This window comes from Ochotona princeps, chromosome X (assembly GCF_030435755.1).
Source record: "Ochotona princeps isolate mOchPri1 chromosome X, mOchPri1.hap1, whole genome shotgun sequence".
NCBI lineage: Eukaryota > Metazoa > Chordata > Mammalia > Lagomorpha > Ochotonidae > Ochotona > Ochotona princeps.
Genome location: NC_080865.1, coordinates 25233892 through 25259735, shown reverse-complemented (window position 1 = coordinate 25259735; position 25844 = coordinate 25233892). Strand labels below are relative to the sequence as shown.

The following is a 25844-nucleotide window of genomic DNA, read 5'->3' as shown; positions in this document are numbered from 1 at the left end:
CTAGGCTCAATTCCCTTTTTAAATATGCCATTAGAGGAATGCTAGCATATAGAGGAAGGTGGGAGTTATAAGAGCAAAACTTGGGGAAAAATTTTATTCATTTTTTTTTTGTCTTTCACTAGAGCAAATTCAGTTCTAAAACATTATGGAGTAAAGCACTTCTTGTTTAACAGCTCGAATAGCTATCATTGGCTTTCTCATATTTTTCAAGATGGCTTAATTGCCATTTGCCATTTGTTTTCCTGCCTGTAGTAAGAGCCCTCATCCATTGTAGTAGATGCCAGTGCCCCTGCTCCTGATAACTATGTACTCATATAATCACCTTAATTTTTGTAATGACCCAACTTATTCTATTGTCTATTCGAGGGAATATCATTTTGAAGATGAAGCTATATAAAGTTATGATTTTTGTCTCTCTCACTCTTTCTATATCTGCCCATCTCTCCTCCTCACTTTTCCTGGCACTTTCTCTGGCTTTCTCTCCGGCTTGCTCTGTTGAAGCAAAATGGCATATGGTGAGGTCCATTTGGCAAAGAACTAGGAGTAGCTTCTCATTAGTAGCCAGCGAGAAACTGAGAGGCTTGTAGATCTTGCAGTGGGCTCTTTGAGGGATTGAATCCTGATTCCAATGTTCTAAGTAAGCTTGAAAGGAAATCCTCTCCTAGGGGAGCTTTCACATGCTGCTGGGGCTGTGGTTACCATCTGATAGTTCCTGAGCTGTATATCTGGGTTCCTGACCCACAAGTACTGGGAACTAATGTGTGCTGTTTTAATATTTTAAATTTTGGGTTGATGTGCCATGGAGAAACAGTCAATGAAATTCCCAAGATATGTATTTTTTGTTGGGTGTAAATTTATCAAAACCCAGTGGCAGTTGTAATGTAAATTAAACTTTATAACCAGTAACCATTTTCAAATCAAGTTGCATAAATGATGAATTTCTCTGCCACCAAAGAAAGGAAAAATACTAGTTTGAATTTGATGAACAAATAATTTTCTTTTGCAGTATTATTTAAATCTGAAGTCCAGAATTTGTGATGGGCATTTCACAAGAAATATTTTTCTTTTTTTTTAAAGATTTATTTTATTTTTATTACAAAGTCAGATATACTGAGAGGAGGAGAGATAGAGAGGAAGTGGAGCTGCTGGGATTAGAACCAGCAGCCATATGGGATCAAGGCGAGGACCTTAGCCACTAGGCCACGCTGCCGAGCCCAAGAAATATTTTTCTTCAAAAAGTATATATTATCTCCCCCTCACTAAATGACAATAATTAACACAAGACATTTAGAAAACAAAAAATATATCCAGAAACCAGTATTGTGGCAAGCAGATAAAGCTGCCAGCTACAAAGCTATCATCCCATATGGGCACTGGTTATATTACTTACTGACTGTTCCACTTCTGATATAGCGCCCACATAATAGCCTGGAAAAGGCACTGAGATGGTTCAAGTTCTTGGGCCCCATATTTATGTGAAAGAGCTAGATAAAGCTGCTTTGACAGGACCACCTGTGGTCACTGCAGTCATCTGGGGAATGAACCAGTCACTGAAAGATCTTTCTCTCTCTCTCTGACATTCAAATAAATAAGCGAGTCCTTAATAATAAACCCCCTAAAATTCCACAGAAACCTGGAGAGGGTCACATTGTTTTCAGATTAGAGGAATAAGAAATCTTTGTATGGGCTTCATCCTGTCCTTGAATGGGAAAATCAATGTAAAATATTGCATGCCTCGTGTATTTTTCTGGCGAAAAGGTTCATGACTTTCATATGATATTAATAATGGTTCATTGTTCCATGTTAAGAATAACTAGAACACATCACTAGATTAATTTTATAGTGGCTAAACTATTGTTTTAAATTTTACTAAAAATTGGCAAAATGATTTTTTGCATTATTTTTAAAAGCAAGCGGCGGGGAAAGAGGAGAATAAATCATATCTGGGGCTTCCACCTGCTGCTTCTCTCCCTAAGTGGCCACAACACGCAACAGCCAGGCTGAAGTCAAGATTTAGGAACTCCAACCTGGTCTTCCACATAAGTGGCAAGGGCCTAAGTACTTAGGACATCTTCTGTTGCCTTCCCGGTTATATTATCAGCAAGTGGGAAGAAAAAAATCTATTGAGGATTCAAACTAGTGTTCTAACATGTGGCTTAATTTACAGTGCCACAATGTGGTCTCAGCAAAATGATTTTTAACTGTATTGAGTTAGTATATTTATTAAGAACTATGCTAGAAATTCAAGATATTATATATAAAAGACATTTGTAATTGCTCTCCTAAGCAGCTTATAATTTAATAGGGAAACACTAACAATGAAGACTTCTGAGAAGATTAGAGATTAAAATGTTTGGGAGCATATAGTATGTTGGTATTCAAGTAATCTTCCCGTTTGCTTTAAAATCCTTTTTCTTTCCTTGTTTGCTCTTTTTGTGTTAAATGAATTCATTTTCGTTTTTCTTTAAAGACACAGATAGGTCTTCCATACGCTGCCTTGTTCCCCAAACGCCTGCACCATCCAGGGCTGCACCAGGCTAAAGCCAACAGCCTGCAATGCAACCAGTATTTCACACATAGGTGCTGGGTACCCAAATACGGAGTCATTACTTGCCACCTCTCAAAGTTCACATTAGCAGGAAGACAGATGGGATGGTAGTAGCTGGAAGTTGAAACAGGCATTCTGACAAAAAAGGTGAACATCCAAAGTGGCCAATTAACTGGTTTGCCAAATACATGCCTCCTTTGCTCTATTTATTAAATGGGCTGTCTTAGGAATGGAATCGGGATCCTTTGCCATTCAGTTTCTTTATGGGACTGTCTGTCGGAATACTGGAGAGTTCAAGGCAAATACAAGCCAGTCCAATTTTTCTTTCTGTGCTTCAAGTGGATATCATCAGTGAGTCTGTCTCCTCCTGGGCTCTAGGTTCAACTGGGCAGCTTCTATCTTTACAGTTCAGGTATCTACTTGGTACCTCGAATTCTTGACAATTAGTAACATTACTTCTTCCCCAGACTTTATCCCAACTGTAGACATTGTGGCAAATTACTGTAGCTGTGAATTCACAGACATCTTACCTTCTGTTTATTCTGTCAGTTCATCTAACACGTTCATACTTTGCCTCCTCTATTAAATTACTTTAGTTGTTCATTTGGACCCTGGCTAGTATACACTGAAGCACTCAATGTGGTTAGGGAAGGGCCGTGTCAGGGAGGCTTTCCTTGGAGATGTCAGAACTGTGCTGAAGCCTGGAATATGAGTATGGATTAACTGAGTCAAAATGGGCTAAGACAGTAGTGCATTCCAGGAACATCACATACTTGTGATTTTCCAAAGCTTCAAGGTCTGTGTTGTTGCTTGAAGAGTAATTTGGATATTAGAGCACGAAGTATATAAAATATCAAATGTCACAAGAATCAGAAATTTTGATCTTGGGGGCCAGAATTATGGATCTATGGGTTAAGTTGTTGCTTCAACAACAGCATCCCAAGTCTTAGTAGCAGTAGCAGCTTGACCTATCTGCCCTGCTTTGATCCAACTTCCTAGAAGCACCTGGGAAGGCAACATATAGTGGCCCAATTACTTGAGCGTCTGCCACCCAAATGGGAGACCTGGAAGATATTCCTGGCTCCTTGCTCCTGGCTTAAGCTAGCCTCAACTCTGGCTATGTGAGCATGCAAGGAATGAACTAGAAGACAGAGCTCAATAGATTGAAGATTACCTTTCTTTCTTCTCTTCCTTCTATTCTTCCTCCTTTCCTTTTCCTTTCTCTCTCTCTCTCTCTTTCGTTCCCTTCCTTCTTTTCTTCCTATCTCTTTCATGCTCTACTTATCAAATGAATAAATGTGTTCTTTACTATCAAATCAGTGGAAAGCCTTTTATGGATTTTAAACAAGTGTTTTTGGACAATGAGTGATATGTTCAGATATGCATATTTTAAAGACATTTTAATATATATAATATATATTTAAACATTTCAGCATCTGAAGAATAGCTTAGGAAGGATTATAACATAACATTGGTACAATAAGTAAGAGGTTATTATAGTAAAAAAAAAAAAAGGAAAAACTCCTAAAGTAATTTTTAAAATCAGTGATATGTTAGGTAAAAGAATAAGTCTGATGGTGGTAAAGGAGGGTAATGTAAACAATTTTCATTGGTTAAAAAATATTATGTTATTCAATGAGGTAGAAACACTAGAGAAGAAATTAGTTTAGGAAAGAGAATAAAATGTTCATTTTGATCCCTCAAATTTGAATGTCTTTGGGAAAATAATGGAAAAGTCCATTTGCTAGGATGATTATTTTGGATTTATGAATTTTAGAAATGCATGAATGCTTTCAGTTTGTAATACTGACTCAATGTAATACTATCTGAAAATCTGGGTATGTAAGTAAAGAATAAATAAACATATATATTTTCTACATTTCGGAGGTAAGTCAATGACTCAACTGCTAATTCCAAACTTTAGTATTCCCAAAACAGGAACTGTGTTAGGTTCTGTGGCACATGCAGACCTATACATTCTTATTCATTTAAAATTATTGACATATCCTTATTCTTCCTTCAAAGCTCAATTAGGTTATGACATTGTAGTACTGCCAAAGTATACACAGTGAAAACATGGACACTCATGTGAGTGAAACCATTAGAGACATTTAACAATTTCAGTAACACCAGGAGGGAAAATTTAATTCTTAAAAATGGATTTATTCACCCCTTAACAAAAATACCCCTCAAAGTATTTTAGAACTATCTTACTCTCAATCTTTGTAGAATTATTATTATGGAAAGAACTTAAAAAATGTGGAGGATAACTTCCCTTGATTGCAGATTTCCAGATTAATTTGCATGTCAGTTTCTTATCATTAACATTCTGAACTTCATCTCTTTATGTCAGGAAAGACATTTATCAAGATCAAATGATCTATTATTTTGAGATCACTAGTTTAAATTTATAATAGCCTCTCATTTTTGTTTCGCGCAAGCCCTATGCCTGGGAAAAACAATTGATATGGTCTACTTTTTGTTTGTTTTATATTTCCATTTGGTTTTTTAGTAATTCAGTGATCACATACATTTCTAAATACTTTTTGTACAGAGCACTTAAATAATACTGCATTGATGCAAGCTTATTTTATTTTAAACATTTTATAGCAATTTAACAAATCAGGGTATGATTAGAAAAATCAAAATAATGTAAAATCATATCAATGACATAGCGTTAAGTCTCAAACAGACAATCATTAAGCTACCTCTAAGCACATGACATGAAAATGTGTGTACTCACAAAGAGACTTGCAAAATGAAGAGGTGATCTAAAGGCGTTTTTCAAGCAGCAAAGGCCAGAATAGCACTTGTATTTATGTAGAATACTGTGTAAACTGCAATAGATATAAAACGAATGACACAATTTACTTAAAATAATGCAACCATCTAAGAAACACTTTGTTGTTAAATTATAGCACATCAAATTGTTATGAAATTGGAAAAAAATCAGTCTTTATCCATATTTGAATACATTCCTTTTCCATCTTCCTCTGTCTATTTGGACTTTGTTTACTTAGCCTTCAAGCATGAGGGAAATAGTATTATGTGCAGTCATGATTTGAGCATTTTAAATTCAAGATGTGCCCAACTGTAAGCAATAATGGTTTCAGCACTTTCCTCCTAGTTTCCTACTCTCATTGCACACCATTGTAAAGAGGTTTGCGATCTCATCTGTCTAGATAACATCCACAAAAAATGCTCTGCTTCAAATGGATTGATCTAAGCCTGGCAGGAAAATGCTCAAGGTTTGTGGAGGCGAGAATCTGTGGCCTCCGTCTGTTGCAACGCTCTGTTGAACACTTCAGAATGAGGATAATTAAGATGAATGAATTAGAATTTAACTAAATGTATAAAATTTCAAGCAGATTTTCCAAACCTTGGCATTTCTAGTAGACATCATTTTGGGGGTAAGGCATATTGTTGGCCTCCATGTACATCATTTTTAAATTGCATTTTAATAATGAAATCAAAGGATTTAAGGATCTTAGCCTTGCTGATTAGCAAGTATTAGCAATTTCAAATGGAGCTGGTGCATAATTCAACATTATTCATCTGTGCAGGAACAGAAAAATGAATGGAAATGCTGATAGACATAGGAAAGCATATGTATAGTTTATGTACATCACTTGGCAATGCCTTAGCTAGTATTTAATAAAATTCAAACACTTTTGAAGTTATTTTGCTCTCTAAATGACTTTAAGATTAAATTAAAATCCTTTCCTGTGTTTCACAAAACCTCTTGAATTAAAAATTGTGAAATCTTTATTATACTAACTTGCAAAAAATCAGAAAGTATGATCCCCATAGATAAGTAATTCCTTATCACTAAGATGATGAACAATGAATAATACATCCAAATTATAATAAAGATAAAGATAGAAACCAAAGAAAAACAACTTGTGATTTTATGCTTAAAATAAAATATGCCTTGTGTGTTTTACAGATATTGATAATGAGTTACAATCAGATCAGACTTATGTGGTAATGAAAACGTAATTGAACATGATGAGAATACTATGCATAAAGCATTATTTTTCAAATTAGGACTATATTTTATATGAGTCACTTTTGTGATAAAATTGTTACATTTGAATCACAGGTGTATAGAGAACGCATTATGCATAAAAGCAGTTTTGAAAATCTTTTTTTAACATTTTATTATTATCATTTATGATACAATTCCATAGGCTCCTGACATTTACCTTATCCCCTCCCCAATTCCCTCCCCCCACCTAGTTCCTCTATATCATTACTAAAATATAGTTCTTCATACACAGTCATATGTCCATCATTGCAGGCATGGACAATGGCAGAGAGTCCAGCATCCTATTTTCAAGATATAGTAAACAGTTTCAATGTAAGTCCATCTTTGTCTGGAAGTAGAAATGCATACTACATTGTCTCCTCACATCTCGATATGTTAGTCTCCATTTAACAGCTACTGTACATCTTCTTAAATGAAAAGTAATAATACAAAATCAACAACAGGAAGAAAACAGAAATTTACAATGCCATGAAGTTAAATGACATGTACTAAATATAACGGTCTCCATTACACAGCTACTACATCCCCTTAAATGAAAAGTCCCAAAACAAAATCAACATCAGGGAGAAAAAAGAAATTAACAACACCATGAAGTTAAATAACATGCTACTAAATGACTAACATGTAGCTGAAGAAATGAAAATCAAGAACCTTCTTGAAGAAAATGATGCTACTGAATGATCTATGAGTCACTGAATGATTTAATCAGAAGAAAGTGTTTTGAAGAGATGAAACTAACAGAAAACATCAAAATCCATGTGATATAGTTTCCACTGATTTTTGTTGGTGAAGTGTGTCTCCTCCAGACAACAAACAGATGGGTTTTGTTTTTTAATCCAGTCTACTAATCTCTGATGTTTGATTCAGCTTAAGCCATTTACATTAAAAGTTTAATATGTACGGATGGTACTTTGGTCCTGTCATTTTAGGAATGGGTTGTTCATTGGTTTAGTCTTCTGTTGTCATTTTACTGGGATGTTCTTCCCATTTGCCTTTGGTTTTGGTAGGTGCTATTCCTCTTCTCTGGAAGTATCATTTGTAGGGCAGGTTTGGAAGAGGCAAATTCTTTTAGCTTTTCTTGACTGCGGAAGAATTTTATTTCATTTTCAAAGACAAAAGAAAGCTTTGCTGGATATGTTATCCTAGGCTGACAATTTTTTTCTTTTAGAATCTGGAAAATTCTCTTCTTGCCTGTAGAGTTTCCTGTGAGAGATCTCCTGTGAGCTTAATTGGCATTCCTTTATATGTGAATTGATTTTTTTCACATGCACATTTAAGGATCTTTTCCTTATGTTTAATTGAAGAGAGCTTGATAATCATGTGTCTTGGTGAAGATTGCTTTTGATCAAGCCTGTTGGGAGTTCTGTGCCCCTCCTGGATGTTGTTTCCCAATTCTTTCTTCAGATGAAGGAAATTTTCCTTTATTATTTCATTAAATACATTTGCAAACTCAGCTTCTCTTTCTGCACCTTCTGGGACTCCCATAACTCTTACATTTGGCCTCTAAATAGTGTCTTTCAATTCTTGAATACTTTTTTCGGCCTGATCCAGCTCTGCTTCCAGCTTTTTGTTTGCTTCCCCCTGATGACAGGAAATATCTTCCAATTCTGGGATGCTTTCTTCTTCTTGCTTCATCCTATTTTGGAGACTCTCCACTGTACTTTTAATTTGCTCTACTGTGTTCTTAATTTCTGATGTATCAGCCTTGATTTGCTTTATTGCTTCCTTAAATTCTTTGAACTCTTGTATGAGCTTCTCATTTTTTATCAGAAGCTTTAAAATGAGTTTTATGGATTCTGCATGCACCATTTTCTCGATGTCTTCCTCAGTTAACGCTGAGGCTGGCATACGTTTTGCTCCTTTGCAGGGGAGTTTTCATTAATATTTATTGTGCCTTTGTCTCTTCTTTTGCTCTTGGTCATTGCACTTCTGGTTAGCAGAGTCTTCTCCTGTGGCAGGTTTCTAAGCTGTGTCACCCACAGGTCTAACAATGCGTTTTTACTTATTTCAGCTGGTACACAACTTTTTGCTTTCAGCCACTTGTGCCACAACCTCCAGCGAGTTCCAGGTTTGGGTTCTTATGTTAGAGTTCCACCATGTTCTCCACAGCCCCAGCTCCTGGCTCACCACTCTCCACCCCCTGTGATACCGTGCTGGGGCTGCACTGTTGTCTCTGCAACCTTTCTCCCACTTCCAGTTGGAGCAGGTCCCAGGATTAGAGAGACACCAGGTGTCCTATATAGTTAGGTTGTTGGTGGTGCTGATCTTATCAGAACCTGTTGGATGTTAGGTCTGGGTGCCACATGGACCTATTTTGACCCATACAATGCCACAGTCGGTATTATTTTCCTGTGGGACCAGTGCAATCCATGGAACTCAGTGTGTTCTTGCGAGCTCAGCACATGCGCAGTTCACTGTTGTCCCCTGCAGTCCTAAAGCTATTGCCACAGTGTACAAAATGGCGCCTGACATACCACTACTAGAGTTCTTTATCTGCTGGCCGTCAGATCTGAGGGCTATCCAGACCTGCCCCAGGTAGAACCTGTAGAATGCCACATTGCTGCAGTTCACTGAATCAGAAATGAGTTCACTCCCGGACCAGCATATGCTTAGTCCTTTCCCTTGCCTTTGCCTCCTAATGCAAGATGGCGCCCAGTTTAGCTCTAAGGGGCTGACTGGGCTGTGAAATCCATCCTGTTCTCACACTGCCTGTCTGACATCTGCTGCTCTGTCTCTGCTCCTGGTCAAATCAAACGGACCAGCATGATGGACATTTCTTTGTCTGGGTTTACCTCCCAAGCTCCTAGTGCAAGTCCTTTCCCACCTGGTTGCTGCTGAATTTCTGGCTGCTGGTGCAGTTTAGAATGCCGTGCTGCTGAATGCTGCTGGAGTATCAGTCACTGCAACACCACACCGTTGTGTCTGCTGTTTTCCTGTGTCTGTCAGTCTGCAGGTACCCCTCTGCTGTTTTTCTGTCCTTTCCTATTTCTTGGAATGTGTCCTCTCTGCTTCATCCTGATTTAATGTTTTCCGTCTGTTTAAACGTGTCCTTATGCTATTCCACCATCTTGATTTTCCCGCAGTTTTGAAAATCTTATGTTGGGGCCGGAATAATGCCTCAAGAAACTAATCTTTTGCCTTAAATAGCCAGCGGCCCTAGTGGGCTCTGGTTCATGTCCTAGCTGCTCTACTTCCAATCTAGTCCTTTGCTCACAGTGTGGGAAAGCAGCAGAGGATAGCTCAAGTCCTTGGGGCCCTGTACCCATATGGGAGATGCGCAAGAAGCTCCTTGCTGCTCCTGGCTTTGGAATAGCTTAGATCCGGCCATTGTGGCCATTTGGAGAGTAAAAGAGCAGATGGAAGATCTTTGTCTATCCTTGTCTCTGTAAATCTGCCTTTCCAATAAAAATAAATAAATCTCTAATTAAAAATTTTGTTACAATGAACTAGGGGTTAAATTTTCTTTCTAGGGATATTCTAGGACAGCTGTTATGGTGTAGAGGTTTAAAGCTGCAACCTGTGATGCTGGCATCCCATATGTTCACTGGTTCAAGTTCTTGCTACTCCACTACTCCTCCAGCTCTCTACTAATGTGCCTTGGGAAACATTAGAAAATGATGTGTGTACTTGTGCCCCTGCACCCAGGAGGGAAACCCAGTTGAAGTTCCTGGCTTTGTCTGGCAGAATCTTGGCCACTGGAATGAACTAGCAGATGGAACATTTCTTTCCTTCTCTCCCTTCCTCTATCTTTGCTTCTCCTGCTCTGTATCCCTGGCTGTTAAGTAAATGAATAAATAATATTTTAAAGATAAAGGATGTCCTTTATAAGCCAATCTTTATAAAGAAGATTGAAAATGAGGACTTACACTGATTTTTGTGTAGAAATACAGGTTATTTCCAGGATAAGTCATGAACATTTAGGGGTTTCATGACTTGAGAAGATGATTAAAATTATTATGAACAACATGCAATGGAAATTATTAGCCATAATTTCCTTAAGACCCAAGTCTGTTGGAGATGTGTGTTTATTATGTGTGTATGTGATTTTCATGAGATTTCGTGGATACAGTTTCTTTCATTCTTGAAGTTAGAACTGCAAAAGTAAATGTATATGAACAGTTTTTTGCTAAATGCAATTCTTGAGCTAATGTTTCATGGTATTTAATTATTTCAATGCATATTATTATAATGAAAATGGTAAATATTCTTAAAAGTTGATATTATGACTCTTGAATATTGGTAAGGTGCAATAAAGGAGGAGAGGTGAAGAAAACACAATAAAAAAGGGCATAGCAGGGGACCAGATTGTTGGTAAGTCTCTACAGTCTTAAGTAGATGACACTGAAGTTGATTAAAGTTGAAGTTCAATATCATTTTGTGTAAAGATTAAAGCTATCTTTAGTGATTTTATCATCCTCTGTGATCCAAAGAATAAAATAGAAATAATGTAAAATGTTTTCATTATTTTGTATGGTTAAGGTACAACTAAAAATCTTTTCCTTTGACTATGAATACAATTGAACCTGTTGAAAGCATAGACCGAATAAAGCATTTTAAAGATTAATCTTTGGGGTTTCCTAACTTTAGCTCAATCTCTTAATACGAATTATTCTAAGACTGTTGAAGTACAATTACATAACACCAAAAAAATCCATATTGCTAATCAGAACTCCATGTATTATGGATTATCTCACATGTAAATTTTTGAAGTCACTATGTGATTATACAGCTAAAAAACCTGTACAAGTTTCCTTTAAAAAATAATATTCAAAAGAATGTGTTGATACAAGAATAAAATCTCTACAGTACCTTCATTCAGCTTAGTAAAATTTCTAATTTAATAAAAATCTAAATATCATAAGAATGTTGGCTGGGCTGATTGATCCTACTGGTGAAATCTATAATTAGAGTGGGTGAGGGTTGTTTGCAATTAGCCGCAGCATCAGCTGGCAGAAGCTGGCACTGGGGGCTAGTTCTGTCAAGTTAAACCACAGAACCACCTGGAGAGTACATAATCTGGGAGTGGGAGTGGCCTGGGAGGGAAATAGTGGGCTCCTCCTTCTTAGGTTACCACCCTCATGGAAGGGCATGAAAACTAGGACAGGGGCTGGGGTGGCTAGACAGAGAGGCACCCAACAACATCCGTGAGGGCTGGGTAGCGGAGCTGGTTAGCAGGAACTAGGCTTTAATACCCACTGACATGTATGAGAGCAGAAGGGGATGTGGGACAGACTGGACTAGTCTGCCACACATACTGGCAAACCAGGGCAGAGGGCAGGCATGGTGGGGGTTATTGTGGGTCCCTCTGACTAGGCTGCAGCCCACACCGGTCTGTGTGAGGACTGAGTATGTGCTGGGCAGAGCCAGGCTGGACTGCAGCACCCATTGGTTCCAGTGGAAGACAGGGCTGGAAACAGAACCAACCCAGCAATTGCAACCACCAGCTGATCAGAGCGATGGACTGTGCCGGGCCCTGTGCTTGCTAGTACATACAAGAATCTGGTCTGGGAACTCCTCAGACAAAGTTTCTTTGGGAATTCCTTCAATCGAACTGCCGGACTCAGAACCCTAACCGTGAAAAGACAGAGGACAGAACAAGTCAATCAACCACCTCAGCTATATGTTGGCAGTGAAAAACTGGGCAAACGGAGACTATGACGGACTACGTCAATCAGTGGATTCTTCAACGACGTCATCATGCTTGGAGTGGTGAGAAGGCAGCAATTCAGAACTGTTGAACTATCAAAACCACTTGAGCAAGACCCTCGGAGCACGCCCCACATCAGAGACCTGGGGTGGGCGGGAGACTGGGTGGGGCTTCCCCTTTAAAATTCCCTTTTACCTCAGATATATGAAGGAAACAATATGTAACTAATTGTCTTACCCATTTTCCTGTAGTGCTTGAACCTTTTTACCCTAATTATGTAAAGATTGCCAAAAAAAATAAATAAAATAAAATGAAAAAAAAAAGAATGTTGTATCACACTACAGGTATTTCAGCAAGAAGTAAACATATTACAATTTAACTCACAACAGCTACAATATGAAATCAACCCACATGCCCATCAACTGTTAACTAAAGAAATAACTATACATTACACAACTGTTAAAAAGATCAAAATAGAATTTCAAAACAAAATGGATGTAACTGAAGACCTTTATGTGTAATAAAAATGACAGTCCCAAGACAAATGCACGTTATGCATGATTTCTGGTAACTAATACACAGAGTACAAAAAAATGTTATATATGTGAATAAAATTCCCATGTGAGATTTGAGTATTGTTTATAGACCTGGTCTACATTCTTGAGAAATAATGGCTTTTCTGCTTACTACTTGCTGAATTATTTACTTAATGGAGGCTTAGTTTGTAATTACAGATTGAAAATGTTATTGTAAAACTTAAAAATGAAAAAGAAGGATGAGTATGGCAGTGAGTGAAGGGGGAAGGATAATGTAGAAAGTATTATTATGCTCTTAAAGCTGTAAATATGAAGTAGATGGAATTTCTTCCCTTTATGTAAATAAAAAGCAGAAATAAATGAATAAGTAAATGAAGGGCATACTGACTAAAAATATGATTTCTGCATTTGAAATCAAATTTGGAGGTATGAATGTTTTCCCAACAAACATCTAATTCTTAACTGAAGTGTTTTTTTCAATTTCATTTCCATGTTCCTCATTGCTAGTATACAGAAGTGCAACCATTTTGCAGTTTTGTTGATATAATTCAGAGTTTACAAGTTTTCCATTAAAAAAAGATTTATTTAATCTTACTGAGAAGGCAGAGTTATAAACAGAGAAGAAGAGACAGAGAGAGATCTTCCATCTGCTGGTTTACTCCCCTAATGACTTCAATAGCTAGTGGTAGGACGGTCCAAAGCTGGGAGCCAGGAGCTTCCTCTGAGTCTCCCATGTGGGTGCAGGGTTGAAGGACTTGGGCCGCCATCTGCTGTTTTTCCAGGCTACAACCAGGGAGCTGGATCAGAAATATGTTTGCAATGAAAGAATCTTGATTGAATTTGAACTGTAATACTGCATCAAGGTGGAAGAATCCACCGGGGGGAGGGGAGGGGGAGGGAGGGGGGATACCCAGAGCCTATGAAACTGTCACATAATGCAAAATAATTAACAATAAAAAAAAAAGATTAAAAAAAAAAAAAAGAAGTGGGGCAGTTAGGACATGAGCCAGCACCCATATGTCAGTGCCAAAGAGGGGTTATTGTGCCAAGCCACTGTGCTGACAACAAAATGTTTATTTTTTATTTGAAAGTTACAAAGACAGAGAGAGAGGTAAAGAGAGAGAGTGTGTGTGAGTGAGTTTGTTTGGTGTTCCATCTGCTGATTCACTCTTCAGTGGTCACAACAGCCACGGAGTGAGGAACTTTCTCTCTGGTTGGGAGCTATAGGCTCAACCACTGGAGCCACCTGTTTCTCCCTTCCAGGGTCTGCATAAACAAAAAGCTAGATTCAGAAAGTAGAGCTGGGAATTGAATTGAATCCAGGGATGTCAATATGGGGCAGGGTCTTAACTGCTCGGCCAAATACCTGTCCCTATGTACCACTCATTTAAAACATTCTCCTTCATGAAATTTTTAACTTTTACAAAAAAACTGTAGGACATATTTTTATGAGTTTATTTTTGGTTCTCCTATTATTTGTGTGCATATATCTATCTCTGTGTTCACATGTATACTTACAGCTATATATTAAATATGAAAATAAACTGTCATTACTCAATCTTTCTAAAGAGCTATTCCAGTTCAGCTTTTCTTATCAAATTCCAGCATGAAAATTTCAAAACTTAGTGTGCAACATCAATCACACTCTATTTTTGAAAAAAACTGCAACATGAAAAAAACACACATTTCAAATGTAAATGAGCCATAAAATAATGAAAGCATTTTTAATCTAAACAAGCTTTTTCATTGGTATAAATGTAATCTGACCCTAATTCCAGCATTTTCTATGTAGAAGTATTGGCATTTCACCTTGAAGCCAAAGAACCTCTGTTTAAACCCTGGATCTGGGAGCCAATGTTGTGGTTTAGTGGATTAAGTCACTGCTTGCAGTGCCAGCACTTCATATGGAATTCTGGTTCAAGTCCCAGCTGTTCCAATTCCTATCTACCTCCCTGCTAATTTGCTTGGGAAAGAAGCAGATGATGGTCCAAGTGCTTGGGCCCCTATTCCCTACTAGGAGACTCAGAGGAAGCTCCTAGATCCTGCCTTTAACCAACCACAGCCATTGAGGCTGTTTGGGGAGTAAACCAGCAGATGGAAGATTGATATCTCTATTTTTCTCTCTGTACTTCTACGTTTCAAATAAATTAATGAAATAGGAAAAAAACCACTATCAAGCTAAGTAGCTTCTGTATTGTGAAGTAAACGATCAACAAAGTGAAGACGTAACCAATAGAATTACAGAAGATTTTGCATACTACATACCAGATAGGGGCTCTTATCCAGGATCCACAAAGAGCTTCAGAAACTCAATGAAAACAAAACAACCCTGTGAAGAAATGGGCAAAGAAAATGAGCAGACTTTTTTTTCAATAGAACAAATTCAAATGGCTAACAGACATATGAAAAAATGCTCAGATTCCCTACCAATTAGGGAATGCAAATAAAAGCCACACTGAGTTTTCTTCTAACTGCAGTGAGAATGGCCTACATACAGATTTCTACTAACAACATCTTCTGGCAAGGAAGTAGGGAAAAAGACACCCTACTCCACTGCTTGTGGGAGTGCAGACTAGTACAGGCAGTATGGAAGTCAGTATGGAGAGTGCTCAGACAACTGGGAATTGATCTACCATATGACCCACTTATTTCCACTTCTGGAAATACATAATCAAATCAAATGAAATCAATATTTCATCTAGGAGAAAGCAACCTGAAACTCCATATTTATAGCAGCATAATCCACAATAGCAAAGACACGAAACAACCTAGATACCCGTTGACAGATGACTGCATAAAGAAAATGTGGTAAATCTACTTCGTGGAATACCATGTAGTAATAAAAAAGAATGAATTCCTACTATTTGCACAAAATGGTCCCAACTGGATACCACTACACTTATTGAAATAATCCATTCCAAAAAGGACAAATATCATATATCCTCTGATATGACAGACTTCATGTAAATTATAAAATACATATATAGGTAAACAAGTATATACATATACTCTCATAGATGAACTATATAATGGAGGCAGTGAAAATCATGGCAGAATGTGTCTCTCCTCCTGAGTAAACGGAGGACCTCTAGTAAAACAGTTAAATATACCTTGGCAGTATGGTATTAGATTTTCTACTTTTGCTTATACCTTCAGTGCCAGGATACACCTTAAATAGCAGAAAGTTAAACTTGTAACTGTTCCTGAAGGACTATACTGCTGTGATTATATGGGGGAAATGGTGAAAAGGGAAAAGGGTAAGGGAGGAAGTAGGAATCCCTCTCTACAAAACTATATAACAAAAAGTCATCATCATGATAACAACAACAGTATCTACTACTGGCCATCTCCAAGATTTTAGTCATTTTATTATTTGTATATGTTTATTTCTCTTCTACATAAGTTACTTAACTGCTGATTAATAAAGTCAGAAACAATGTTATTTATTATATATGAATAGTTCTGCAAGCAGTAGGACAAAATGGACCAATGAGTGTGCTGTGTATCTGAAAGGGAAAGTGGATAGAAGACTTTTTCTGTCGCTGTCTCATCATACAGGAGATTTACTACATCCTCTATGTTCCAATCCTATTAAAAAGAGAACCCATCAGCAGAGTGGATATAAGGGACTGATAGATAGTACATCACAGATCTCAGGCTAAATATTTTGATGAATAGATCAAACGGAGGAGGATGGGGGAATTCCTATATCTACAAAACTATTGTGGAAGATAATAACAATTTAAAAAAAAAAACAGAAAAAGAGGTTAAACATTGTCTTTTACATGCAAGTATCAGTAAAAGTCCTTAAGCAGAGGAACACATTTGTCAGGAATCCATGCCAAATGCCATGACCCCGTTCCATAACATCGCAATAGCTTACAGAAGCCTATGCTTTACATCTTGCTGGAACACTATTTTCCAGGACTCTCTTGTGTGTTTTCCCTTGGTAAGATGCTTTAAACAAAAGTCTATATGTCAAGAACAAAGTTGGAATTAGTTGAGGAACTCTGGTTTCAATCTCAAATCCTGCACAGCAGCCTGAATGTTGCCAACAATCATGTGGCTGAAGTGTGGTCTTTAGAGGGACATAAATCCAAAGGAGCAAGTTAAATCATGTTTTCATTTCCAATTCACAGTAACTGTGAGATATTAAGTACTGCTGGTTTAAGTCATTAAGTTTTAGGGTAATTTGTTACACAACAACAACTTGTAGAATAAGTTATGGTTTTTAAACTGCTATATTCAGGCAGCATATCCTGGGAATGGCCCTGAACCAAAGTAGAATGTGAATTTAGAGCAATTATCAAATAACTAAGGCTAAAAATAGAAATATCTTTGGCAATTCAGAGCAAAATTAAGAATGACTCAACTTTTCTTTGCTGTTAATCTATCAATGTTTGAGTGGATAGCAATGAAGTAAAAATCCACTTATCACTGAAGACAAAGAAAAATCATGTTATCACAGATTCGTAAACCAGTGAAAAAACTCTCATTCTCACTTCAAATTTTTGTCAAGAATGAGACCATGCCCATGTTAAGATATTTACAGAGTGAAAATTGAAAGTTTCACACAACTCTCCACTCCAAAATAAGTTTATATACTCCACTGTCTATGAAAAGATAAGTGTGGAAAAGTGTGGAGAATTCTTTTTTTTTTTTTTTTTTTTTTTTTTTTTGGCAATGAAGAATTTAAGAAAACATTGTACTAGTTTCTTAGGGCTTCTGTAAGAAAGCACCAAACATCTATTGGCTTAAAAGAAGTACAACTTATTCTCTTGCTATTTTGGATGCCCAAAGTTTGAAATCAGTGTGTTGGCAAGAAGCACAGCACAGGAAGCCTTTGGCAAATTCTTCCTTTCCTCTTCCACCTTCTGGACTTCGCTTGTGGTATTGTAACTCCATTCTCTGACTTCTTCTTCATGTTATTATCTCCTACTGTGTGTCTGTGTTTTTCAATTTTAATAAAAAAGGGATTTATTTGAGAAGGCAGAGTTGCAGAGAGAGAAGGAAAACAGAGAGAAAGAGAGAGCGAGCGAGTGCTTCCATCTGCTGGTTCTCTCTCCAATTGCCTGCAGCATCCAAGTCTGGGCCAGGCTGAAAAAGTCAGGAGCAAGAAGTCAAGAATTTCTTCTGGGTTCCAAACATGTGTGGAGGGGCCCAAGCACCTGGGTTATCCTCTGTTACTTTCTGGAGTGCATTAACAGGGACCTGGATCAGATGTAGAGCAGCTGGGACTACTGCTGGCACCCATATTCGATGCCAGTGTTGCAGGCAGTGGCTTAATTCACTATGTTATAACACTGGACCCTGTCTGTGTCTTCAGATGGTATTCTCTTAGTGTGTGTGTGTGTGTATGTGTATCTGAATTTCTCTCTTGTAAGTACTTCAGTAACCTTGAATTAAGGCCCATGCTGATGATCTGTATTTGGTCTTAAATTCTAGGTCAAAAGTCAATCCTGATTATAGTTTGCAGGGTCAGACAAACTTGTCTCTCAATATTTTTCGATCATCTGCTCAGATTCTAGATAACCATTTATGTGATATATGAAAAATAACAGGGCTGCTATAACAATTAAGATCGTGGCAACGCTTTTGATAAATTTAACAAAATACTTTTATCCTTGGTTTAAAGTAACTATATACATTTTTGAAGATTTATTTATTTTGTTTGAACACAAAATAGAAGTTGAATGAGATAGATTTGAACACTGTCCACTGAGATCAGTCAGAAGGAATGATGTTTGGCATTAACAAATCTATGAGCCCTATTAGACTTTGCCTGGTATCAGGCATGCTGTTGATTTTGTGATTTGTAAGCAAAAACTTCCATAAGCTACTCACTCCATTCTTAGGACATGTGCAATTTCACTAAATAGATTGAAACAACCCTCTTTATTCCAAAAATACAATGGTTTTAAAATCTCTTCTACTTATATATTTCACTATTCGTATAACTCCTTACAGGTTTTAAACTAATACTCATTCCCTGGTGCACTGCATGTCATCAATACTAATTATTAATCACTTGATACATAACCTTGACAAAGAGGTGTCAGTGCTTAGTCTGGTTCAGTTGTACTCAAAATTCATTTTTGAATCTATGATGTGCCTATAAGTTTCTTAAATCTGTGCTGCAAGATGGACTAGACTCTGTTCAAATTTTCAGAAATCTCTGATGATAAGAGAATGGCTACTACCCCCTATATTACACCAGAGAACGAATAACTGTGCCAATAGGACAATTGTTTATAAGTCTATTGTTTCTTTAATAATTTGAAAGGTATATTTATATTTATCTGAAATGTAGCGAGATAGAGGGAGATTTTCCATCTGCTGGTTCATTTCCTCAACACAACAGCTGGGGGTGAGATAAACTGAAGCCAGGAGCTGGGGACTCAATCCAGGTCTCTCATGAGAGTGTTAGGGACCCAAGTATTTGACTCATCATTCGTTGTCTCTCAGGATGTGCATTAGTAGAAAGCTGGAAACTAAAACAGGTGAGAACTCAAAACCAGATACTTCAATATGGGATGTGGGCACCCTGAATAGTGCACTAACTGTGGTGCCAAATGTCTGTTTTGTTTTTGCTTCTATTGGGTATCAGATGTTAGAGACAATACCATTCATGACCGCAGCTTTTCAGTGGTTTCCAGGACACAAGGTAAATGCATGAGAATTTCAGAAGCTCTGATGTTTGGATCATCTTTCCCAGCACTAAGATTTTAATTCCATGTAATTCACCTCCATCTTCCTCATAATATCCCTCTCCCTTTCCTTAAAGGATTATTATTGAAATAAGGCTCAGCTTCTCAAGTATTATCCATTAATTTGTAATAATTTTATAAAGGTTCTGCCTGTTTAAAAAACCTGTTTTAACTCAGTACACAGATATTGCTATAAACCTAGAATGAGAACATTTGTCAGCTAACTTGACATTTCCTGACATATTCATAGACTAAAATTCCACAGAAAATATTCTTGCAAATGAAAACCTAACAAATAGAAAAATAACTGTCGGTTGTCTAATGAATAGTGCATTTGGAAAAGTTTAAACTTGTATTTATACTTTTTCTTTGAATGTTCACTGATTTCTCTCCTAAACACAGATGCAAATTTGTCACTGAAATTGAAAATCAATAAATTACCGTGATACACTTTTCTCATTTGTTCTTTTGCTTACAACATTTAAGTGCTTGGAAAGGGGAAAACATGAAGACCTGGCTTTAATTATAAATCTGAACATCAGTGAAGAGCACTTGTACAACAAAATACATACAGCATGAAGAAAATGAATGAGTACAATGGATGAACTATTTTTGGAGGTCATAATATCTGTAAATAAAAGATCCTTTCAGTTAGCACAGGATGTGGAAATAATGGTTCAAGAAATAAATAAGAGGTTGTCTTCTTTTTTAATTCTCCAGGCAAAGCCTACTTAATTAAAGATATTTATTATAATTTGATCAAAAAGTCCAAATTCTATGTGTGCTACTTCTAACTACTGGAGTATTCTGTCATAGGCCTCCTGGGTCTGAAGATTTTGACTTGTTAATGAAGTTATCAAAGGAATAGGCTAAGTCTTTAGTTAAAACTGTTTGTTCCAAGATGCTCTGCAAAATATGCTCCAGGCTTTTCAAGACAACTCTTTTGTTTTTTTTTTCCTCTTTACTTAAAACTAAAGCCTCCTTGTCCTGCTTAATTAAACATGTGAATCAAATTAATTATTTTGCTACCAGAGTGGTATGTAGGATGCAAACTTCAAATTTAGCCTGGGATGTTAATTGAAGAGGGAGACTCCTATTTATGATATATGATTTTCATTTCTATGACTTCAAAAATATGTAGAAACTAGGAATGGACACAAAAACTTCCCATACTTACATGCAGGACAAACAGGGGAGATATTTTAACATCTTTAGCTATGAGAATATACAGGATTATCCTCTTGGACTTCAAGGAACTATGTTACCATATATGCATATTCAAATTCCTTTTGTGAAATTAGGGAAAATTTTCCTGCTGCCAGTTGTCTTTTGGCTTATTTGTAACTACATACATATTTATATAACAAAATGTCTAATGGATGCTTCCTGCTCATGTTTATGATCTTAGAACATCAAGAATTATAGCCGTCAAAGAAAGCCTAATTTTGAAATGTGACATCCATTTGCTCAGTATATTATTGGCCTGCTGACAATTCACTTTGAGATATCTGGGTCAGGGCCTGGTGCTTTGTCCTGAAGAGCAAATTTTGCAAAAAGAGTAACTAATGTATATAATGTTACATTATAAGACTACTGGCTCATTCGGTTTTAAAAGCGGACCAAGAGTTAAAGGTAGTATGTATTGTGTCCTGAAATTAATTTTCCAAAGTACCATCACAAGCAGGATTTCTGCATTCCCATATACCAACAGTATACAAAAGATTCAACTACTAAAAACACCTCAGGTCTTGTAGTAGTATGTGTGGGAGCTGGTCTTAAAACTGTATAAGTTTCTGTCATGCATAGTACCATACTGTTTTAAAATGTCAATTACTGTCATTATATATTAAACATAAAGCTTACAAATGAAGACTTAATATCTTTATTGTTGCCAACTTGTGGAGGGAAAACTATGTAATTTAACCTCCTTAAATAATTCCCATAGCAGTTTCCCTTTGCAAAGGTAAACTGATTTAATTTGCTCATCCTTGCAATCACTAGAATTCTCTGTTAAACACAGATTGAAATATTTCATGTGTACATTCAAACAGCTGTTCACACTTTCAAGCATAAGTTGATTAGAACAGTTTGGCACCACATAAAATCTTAGTTTTCACTTAAGAAATACCTTTAGTAAAATGAACAAAATAGAATAACAGCATGTTCTAATGAATTATGTGGTAGTTGAACTACTAGTGCTTCAAGGAAGGTACCGTGTTAAAACATTTCCAAACATGAACTATTTGTTCTGTGCTGTTCCATTTAGTATCTGAACTGAGGAATAAGTTCTGACTCTGCCATTTGGTTATTCAGCTATACTATTTGCGAATTGTGTGCCTGTGTATATTTACCCAAAATATAAAATGATAATTTTACCCTCCAAAACTAGCTGAGATAATGAATGTGAGAACTATTTATCAACTCTAAAGTGAGCACCAGGGATAGATGTTTAATGCAGTGGTTAATACATCGCATGTCCTTATCCCAACTGGAATGTGTGGTTCAAGTCCCAGCTCGGCTGCTTATTACAGACTTAATGCACACTCTGGGAGGCAGTAGGTGATGCCTCAAGTATTTGGGTCTCCACTACCCATGTTCGGTTACACTGATTCAATTCCACATTCCTGGGTTTGACCTGGTCCAGATCTAACTGTTGCTGGCATTTGCAGAGCAAACCAGGTGATGGGAGAATTTCGTCTGTCTTTCTGTCCATTTCTGTGCCTTTAACATAAATAATAACTGAAATGTAAAAAGTTTAATTGAGCGTCAAAGAAAGTTAAAAAAAATTTGTGACTAACTTTTTATTAGGAAATTAAAATCATATACTTTCATTATATTAAAATTTTAAAGCCAAAGTTTCAACTGTAGTATAAATTACAGTATTAATATATATATCCATAATTGTATAAAATTTATCTTTTAAAATAAATAATACATTTGGTTAATGTTTCTCCATTTCATATGTTTTGTTATATGCACTTACAAAATTCTTTCCAAGAATTAGTAATATCATAGCAAATAAAACAAATGTTTAAATGTAAAAGTTCAAGCAAATTGACCACTTGTTTCTTCAAAATAAAAATCAATTTTTATCATTCAGGGATTTTTTAAAATTCTTATTGTACTTTAAAAGAAACATTTTTATTTCAAGGCCTGTTTTTGAGAGGACATGAAATTCATAAAACATAAATATTAATCTTCAATATTCAAGATTTAGATTTATCTTTAGAATTACACAAGAAAATGCTAAAGCTGGAGAGAACATCAATGTAATAATCAGTTGTACATACAGAACAAAAATGATTCCTTTCAAATATTAGTGCTTTTACAAGCTTCAAATTGCTTATATTAATATATGAATTGTTTAACTCTTGTCTTCCATCAAATGTCTTCTGTTTCTAACTAATACTACCATATTATATATTTTTGAATTGAAAGAATAAATCATTTATCTTCTATTCAAATAAAAGGAGTTCAAAACGCTGGTGAAACAGAGAGGCCCATATCTGCCCTTGCCATGTGTGACCGGTTATACTTGACTTCATATCTATTAATGATAAAGAATAAGATAGGTGGGAAGAAATTGCACCAATAGCGGAATGTCTCTATTGCTGTCTATATAAACTCAGAGGTAGAGATGTCAAGAATTGTAAGCCATCTTTTTCCCATAAATCTCTGAGAACATGTGAATTTTATCCAATTAGAGCTTATTCTCCAAGTATGAAAATGCATGTATTTTTAAATATGTATGTATTTTTTAAAATATTAATGACATTTTAAGAGAAATGTAATACTATCAGCCCTTTTGCAGGAAAGAAAATAGTTTATTTTCATATGAATATATCCAAAATGTATCCTAACAATTTTCAATTTCCAGGAGGTAAATTAGAAGTATTTCATGAAAATATAAAATCAGTAATTGTAAGCTTGCTATTATTTAACTCATTTATTCATATACAATATGTTTATAAGATAACATTAATTAAAAACATCCCCCTACATAATCCTTGCATGCCCTTCACCACTGATTGACTTAGAAAAGACATGCTATCCATATTTTTGCCTTACTTTCAGGTAATTTCTCTGTCACTGGATTTCTTTCAAAAACCATCTTCCAAAAGAAATTTGGATGTTTAAGGACAAACTCTTCTGTGTCCGTTAAGAAGCTGCCACATTCAACTTCAATTTTCTATCCTGCTTTGCCATATGTCGCTGAAAATAGCTATGTTTTTGCACATCTCTATCTTCTAAGTTATTTCATTCTCTGTCGCTTACTCTGAAGTCCCAAAGTTAAGCTTTAATCTTCACAAAACATTTCAACAGAATATAAAGACTGTACTTCAGCATTGCATATAAAGCGCTGAGGAGCACAGTGAAGCATGGAAATGCATGGCTTCACTGTTAAAGATGGACTGTGAAGTTTTATTAATACACTCCCTGGCTGTACCATAAAAATATATGTGGATTAAATTAAAAATGTTGTCGTCTCACAGTAGTAGGAAATGAAAAACAAGTAACATTTTTGTTTACATGGTAGATTTTCTATTTTTCAAAATGGTATCTAAAAGAAGAGCAAATTCCAGAATTAAAAATATATGTTCATTAATTGAAATCCAAAACCCCAGCACGTGTCATCCATCATGTTTGCTTTTTTCTTGTAAATAAAATGGAATTATTTCTGCCGATGCATGCAAGATAAGTATTTTTGGAAAGACGTGGGTTATTAAAAGGAGGCCACAAGGAGTTAAATTTCTGAATTTATCTAATGTATGCATAGCTGTATCATCTAGATGGTAGGTTAGCTTTCTATATTGCCTGAGTGTGTGACAATGGATTAAATATTCCAAGGTTAGTGTTTTATTTAAAGAATGTTGAAGTAGATATTTCCTACAATAAAATAAATCTCTAGAATCTGGAGTTTATAGTAACTTATGTGAAACAATCATAGTTAACAGATATATTCAGCAAGTTTGGTTGTTACATGTTACAATGCTTAGAATTAAATGTTTGTAGGTCAACAGCGACATTTTCCCCTTCTGAGTAAACATGGAAGAGTGAAAATGTAATTTATTACAACAAGAAGCAAGCAGTTACTGATTAAAAAATAACAGATCTTTTCTCATCCTCATTATTCACTTTATTCTTTGTTCACCTTGTACTTTCATATACTAGAATACAATTTTTGCTCATCTTTTTCTTTGTGACAGTATTAAATATTAACAGTATTTTGATTTCTGAAGAAACTTACTTCTAAAAATATTAATTTCAGCAGCATTTTTCCTTTCAAGGGTTCTCATCAAATGATTTATATACATATATATATATTTGTACATGTATGTGTTTATGCTTGTGTGTATTTCTGTATGCTTATGTGTTTAGGTAAGTTTAATGCCAATAAAGCTGAACATGAAATACTCAAAAAACTTTTGTATCTTAGCAATAATAAATTATCATCATATTAAACAATCATTATTCTTTATTTTTTGGAGAATGACACTTGCATCTTTTAGCAACACTTCCTGTTTTCCAGTTTTTGAGCTTTAGTATTTTACTATTATTAATCTAGTGATGACATTGAACCTATCATTCCCTTTAAATGAACTGAATGTCATTAAGTAAGTATAGTACTGTGCATGGCTGGGCCAATATAAATACAGGTATTTAACTTATAAAAATAGATTAAATACGGGATAAGGGGGAGGTGGGAAAGCAAAAAAAAAATAAATAAATAAATAAATAAAAATAGATTAAATAGTAAAATATGATATGGTAATCACTAGAGCTTTTTACTAAATAAATCTCATTACAAATTTTTGACCTAATGACAGGTTTGCTTTTCACTGACTGGTCACCGAAATATGACAGTGCTGTGGAACACTACAGTGGACAGCTAATACATGTTGGGCCACGTTACCTTTGCACTGCTAAACTGATCATGCAAGTACAGATGGTGCTGCTGTCATCCCAGATCTCCTTGTCATCTTATATTCAACAAATACCATGTGCAAGAAATGAACTTCATGTTATTCTAAAAATAGAAGTAATTTTTACTGCAGAATAATCTTGCACATCTAGAATGGCACTAAGTTTTCCAATGAGTGTGATTTTTTTTAAAAAAATTGTTTATTTTAAAATTTAATTTATTTTAAATTTTATTTTTTTTAATTTTTCATGATATGATTCCATGGGCACAGGGATTTCCCTTTCCACCACCCCATCTTCTACCTACTGTTTTCCCCCTATATTATTACAATAGTGTAGCCCTTCAGCAACAGTCACAAATTAAACATTCTGCTATTTAACTGTATCATGGCATTGTAGGTATGGACAATGGTAGACAGTATAGTATCCTATTGTC

General features: G+C 35.9%; 1 long non-coding RNA gene across 1 annotated transcript in view; it reads right to left on the bottom strand.

Annotated features, from left to right (window-relative positions):
- Positions 1 to 25844, bottom strand: part of LOC131478563 (uncharacterized) — an 84081-nt gene that overhangs the window by 18534 nt on the left and 39703 nt on the right. The window contains exons 2-3 of the long non-coding RNA XR_009244550.1: positions 15045 to 15108; positions 5292 to 5385 (exon numbers count right to left, since the gene is read on the bottom strand). This is a non-coding gene — a long non-coding RNA (uncharacterized LOC131478563). The remainder of the gene's footprint in view (positions 1 to 5291; positions 5386 to 15044; positions 15109 to 25844) is intronic.